The sequence below is a fragment of the Cimex lectularius genome, unplaced genomic scaffold (genome assembly GCF_000648675.2).
Source record: "Cimex lectularius strain Harlan isolate CLEC.00 unplaced genomic scaffold, Clec_2.1 scaffold130, whole genome shotgun sequence".
Classification (NCBI taxonomy): domain Eukaryota; kingdom Metazoa; phylum Arthropoda; class Insecta; order Hemiptera; family Cimicidae; genus Cimex; species Cimex lectularius.
Window position 1 is genome coordinate 498928 of NW_019392755.1, and position 6000 is coordinate 504927.

A 6000-nucleotide genomic window follows, 5' to 3' on the forward strand; every position below is an offset into this window, starting at 1 on the left:
TAAAGTGGGCTATGACTACCAGGATGGGTGAGACGAGATGGCCGTTCAAAAGCCGAACTAGTCGGCCGTATCCCAGCCAGTCGCCTCGGGGGGTGAATCCGAGTCCGCGGAAATTAAATCCCGCAGGTCGGATTGGGATCCTCAATCGCAAACACTCACTCTTCAAAATCAGTGCGCTCGTGGTGGGCGACCGGTTCCTCAGGCTTTCGCAGTTTCCGTTCAGGTTTCCTGCTACTCCCCCGAAGGCCGAATGTCGCTCACACCTGGGCTTGAGAGACTCTTCATCAGCGATTCGAACCCCTGAATCGCACATGGAGGCAAGGGGGAGGTGTTCAGTCTCCCCCAGCGTCAGAAACGGGAACAGTCGAACAGTCGAGTCCAGATAACGTGGGCTACGCCATTCGCTGCCTCTCTTGAGACCCACAGCAGTCAGATAGCCGAACCGGGCGCGGGGCACCCGTCGATACTACCCGCCGTCATAGGCTCCCTTTCTTCGCAATAGCCCTTCATGGGTTCGGAAGCCCAAACGAGCTCTCGCAGGCTCCCGCAGGTGCCTGTTACTACTCAAGGGTTGTTCCTACACCCACTCGGGAGCTTGTAGAGTCTCTCCCACACGAGTTCGGTGACTTGAGCTAATTCTCCCCTGGTGAAAGATCGACAGCGGTCAAACAGGCGGGTTCAGATTGCCGGGACACCTGTCTTGGGCCCCGGTGGGAACCTCGAGGTCCCTCCCGCTTCCGTCCGCCACCCCTATCTTAGCCGGTCACAAGAGCAACCCTTCTTCCGCGGCATCTCCAATAAGATCCTCCAAGGGTCAGACGCCCATCACACAAGCCAGTTTCACAAACGACCGCCGGGACCAATCGAACCTCTTCGATATCTCTGACGAGACCCTCCAAGGAACAACCGACCCGACAGCCGCGTATTTGCTACACTCCATCCATCGATACGTGAGATTTGCAGGTCTCTTTTTGTTCAGTCTCCTAGGAGACCTTAACGGTGGCGCCTCGAGAAGGCAAAAGCCTGCGGGGGCGGGATGGGATAGGTTATGAGTTGCACGTCACCGCCGCCCCATCCTCCTGTCCAACGCCTAACGCGGACGGTGTGGAAGGCCAGCTTTTTTTTTGGTGGCACGAGAGGGACCTCTTATCACCACGCGAAAACATTTATCCTCTTTCAGCTGGTAGAAGTGGTAGTCATAATCGTTTGCCGCCAGGTATTTGACCTCTTTCCGGTACGTATCGCTTTCGTTGGTATTATTAACTCAAACTTCGGCTCTACGTGGCGCTTACGAGGCTCCTCCTAATTTTCTTTTTGTTACTACCTGAAGTCCGTTTGAGGTTTTTTTTGTTCTCGCCCTCCACTCTGCAGCCAATCAGAGTAGAGCTCTTCTCTATATAAGCAGGGGCAGCACTGCTGACTGCCTCGCTGGAAGGAGACTCGTCAACCCGACGAGATCTCACCAATCACTAATGTAACCGACATCAGCAACAACGACAGCAGATTCGTCAGCCCGACGAGGTCACATACATCACTAATAATCGACAACACTAGACTCGTCAACACGACGAGCCGTCACTAAAGGAACACCGTCAACGACAGCAAGTACTCGCGGCATTAGCCTGATCTCGCCTTCTAAACAGCCGACTTGGCCGTAAACGCCAACTGCTGCCCCTCGGCTAATTGCTGTACTCCAATACCTTCGGCCACTGGTTTACTCATGGTCACGGACCACCACCAACGGCGCCACGCACACGGTCTCGGCTTCGATTCATAGTCACGCTTTCTCTACACAACACCGGCCTTTATCAGGGCCACAAAACTCCCAGTCACTAAAGTAACATTCTACAATTCAACGTGGATCAATTTTGTTCACCCTATAACGTCTCGCGAAATACCAGAAGATGGTCCATGGTCATACATAGCTGAATGTTGGCGGAATAAATAGTTACATAAATTATTTGGACAACATTCAAGCCACTAGTGAAAAAAGACGACTGTGAAGATTCCCAAAAGGGAACCTTAAACAGGGTTTTATAGAAATTAAGTGTATTATAAATGACAATTAATTAAGGTTTTTAGTTGAGATGAAAAAAATATAAATGTATTATAAATATTAGACGTAAGAATATTTCGGCTAAATGTTGGGAAATCATCTTGTGCAGGATTGGGCAATCGGAAGTGGCCTGGAATCTCGGGAGCCGACCCCGTCTTTCTCGAAAACTCCAGACGCAGCTAAACAAAGCTAGGCAAATAACAGCTGGATGTTTTCGATTGAGAAATGTGGGTCGATCCTGGGCAATCGCCCTAGAAAAATTGACTGTTGTTCTCTTTCGAGTGGCCTTATTGCTCAACCCCAGATTATATTAGCTAATGCCCGGCCTCATCCGGAATAGCTCGCTGACCTGGAGAGGATAAGGGCAGTTGAGTCACCTGGAAGCATAGCAGTATTTCCTAAGCGTAACTGTTCCCCACCTCCTCCCTGAACTGATTGATACAAAAACAATCGAAGTAGAGTCCATAGTAGTAGAGTTCGCAGTCCGTAGTCAGTAGTCCGGGAGTCCGCAGTTGAGTCAGTCGGAGAGTCCCGTGGAGACGACGAGGAGTTTAAAAGAGAGGCGGTCAGCGGAGAGCTGTCGCGGTCGGGGCCGTAGGAATAGGCGAGGAGGAGCCGAAGTCGAAGAGGAGCAGGCCCGGAGAGGACCAGGAATTGGCCCGAGAGTCGTCGAGGAGACGACCAGAATTGGGCAATAAATTCGCCCAGAGGAAGCAAGAGTCGTCAAGAAGACGACGGCGAGAAATTCGCCCGAAGGAGCCGTAGTCGGCCAAGAGTTGGCCCTGTAGTAGGCCAGGGGTTGGGTAAAAGTCGTCAAGAAGACGACGGCGGGGAATTCGCCCGAAGGAGCCGAAGTCGCCAGGAAACGTCGAGAGGGAAGTCGGGAGATACGTCGAAAGGGAAGTCGAGAGAGACGTAAAGTGAGACGTCGAGAAGGACGTCGAGAGAAAAGTCTAAAGAGCAGTCTGAGGGGAGGAGACTGGTGGGGCCATGACCGCCGGAGTCAGAGAGGACGACGTAGTCAGCACCGTTTGCAGAATCTGAACCACCTAACCGTCAAGATAGACGCACGCATTCCAGTCCAGTAAGTACAAGTTTTGTCAATCAGTTGGCGGGAGATTTGGAGAATAGTTGGGCGAGTTCGGGCTGCGGCCGAATTTTAAGTAATACGTCCCAATAATTAAGCCCCTAGGAATAAGGAGTTGCTAATAGGAATAAGAGCGTTGTTTGTATATAGAAATAGTCATTCAGTTTATAAGTTTTCTTTATTAATAGTATAATACTGTAGTAAGAGAGTTGTCGTTAATTTATATTATCGGGAAATTGTTCTGATAGAATAAAGGGAACTGAATATTTCACCCTAGTAGTTCTATCTTCTTCCAACCCTATCCCTAAGGGCTTAGATAGTAGACTAGTAGTAAGTGGTGGGAGGGTGTTCACCCGTCAAGCCCGGGCAACCTGACACATCCTACCCCCGAAAAGGCTTGATGGGCTAGAGTGGAGTAGCTCACTACCCGCTCAGAGTACCCCAGCGAGCGACAGCGTTCACGTTCATTCGTTCAAAAAACCGCTCACCACAACGACTTTTTCTCAAAAGTTTGGCATACAAATCTTCCAGCAAATATGATAAAATAAAAATTTTATATAAAAAATCTTCCCAGAGAAGTAATATTGAGAGTCCGCAAATTATTCAAAATTTTGCATCCAGAGAATGAATCAGCAACTGCATTTCCCTCAAGTTCAGCAAATCGGCCTTCTAAATCTAATATTCAGGGCACTGCCGCCTAAGAAGGCACATGCACCAAATAGGAGCACAGACAGAAAAACCACTGGGCAGATACTGCCAGAAGCTGACAAGTGAATTATAACAAACCGAAGAACACAATAGGTTAGATAGGCCTTGTGGCCTCTTTTATTCCTATCTTTATTCCCCCTCAACTCAACCCCTACCCCGAACCCTAACCATTCATAACCTAAGTGAGCACAAATTTTGTTTTCAAAATTCACTATACCCAAGAAAATATTGTCTCTAGTCATGGAACCCATGAAATTCCATATAAGTCATTTGTCCAAGGTATCTGTCGGAATTATTTTTTTGTGTAATTATTGTCATAATAATATTTTTGTCATTTATTTAAAAAATGGTTACATGTTCTTACTATAAACATCACTAAATGTATGTTACTGTATCATTCAAAAATAATATTATTGGGAGCATGACTGAACAATAAATTTCTTAATTCCAGGGTGTAGTTGGTCAAGAAAAAAAATGTGTTTAACGTCTTTGAAGTTATGAACAATGATGCAGTTAGTAAGAATATTTTTATTACATATGAAATAGAAAATAGATAAATTAACTCACCTGGCTGAAAATTTTTTGGAGAAAAGGGCGGATTGGAAAATAGGTGTATATTTATGTAAAAGAAAGAAACGTCTGAAGTGTAGGCCATATTAATTTTAATAGAATTTTTAAATGCAAGTCCATTCCAGTAACTTAATTCCAATAAGGTTAATTAATTATTTAATTGCCATTGGATTCAGATTCTTTTAATGTATTTTCTCACACTGTATGGCTAGTAATAATCAGTAATTATAATAACAATAATTATTTTAAAACATCTACAATATTAATGCATTTCTTTTTTAAGCTAATGAAACTATTCAACATTAATAATATTGAAAACTTTAGTTCTAAAACACCTATTGAGATCAATACAATAAATATTCAAAACATAGACACAATAATGTGATTTTGCCATTATAGTGCAGTGAAATAAACTGATAAATTTCTTGATAATCACTCATATGCCTATATATTTACTTACATATAAATAAATATATATATATACATATGCATATAGAATATACATATATACATAAATATATATAATATTTAATGATTATTTTTTGTCGGAAATCCATTCAGCAATGTACATGATACTAAATTTTTATTTCTTTTGCGATACCAAGAAGTTTATGAGTTAAACAGCATAGTTTACAGTAAAGCTTTTTCTACTTCTACAAGGAAGCATTGATCCTAATAACAACGGGTCCAAATTAGATAATTAATTATGATGCATCTTAACACTCTAAAAGGGGTTTCAAACTTAAAACATCACATTGCAACCATCAAATACTTTTACCTACTTAGGTGAACCTCTTACCTAAGCAGGTAAGGTGTATATGAGTGGAAAAAAAATCTACAATTATAAGATTACCATTTAGGCAAATATCTAAAGTGCTAGCCTTATCACTGTAGATACTTGACAACTTGATTTTGGACATCGTAAATTTTACAACCATGACAACTGGGATTGCTTGTTACCTTGATGTTTTCAGTCTTTGTCATGGTATGGTACATATTGTCGATTTGTACTGTATGCATTCGAAGTGAGATCGCTGTTAATGCATATTTTTTACTTTATTATTATTATTAGAAAGAAAAAGAGAACAGAGCTCACATTACCCTGCCATTGGAAAACTGAAAACATAATAATAAAACATAATAAAGTGAGTGCAGAGAAACTATAAAGAATTCAATAGGAGAGTAAGATGAGCCCTGGCACTGCGAATGTGGAGACTACTGATATAATGTGATATGCCTCAGATTTAGATATATTTTCCAATTGAAGAGTAAACGTTTGACATTATGTTATTACATGAAACACACATAGATTTGAAATACATTGACAAGGATTAAAACCATCTGAAGCTTTCTATTTCATTCAAAGATTAGGCCCTTATATTTTCCCTTTATAAGGGCCTGTCCAAATGCTGAGATTACCTAATGACATCCTTTTCAAATTAATTAAGTTGTTTTTATACTGACAGATACGTTTCCTAGATATATTTTTATTTTAAGAACATCTACTAAAAGGGCAAATGCCACCTGGCATGTTTTCTAACACCTAAATTTACTGTGAATATCCATAGGATCGCCGGGT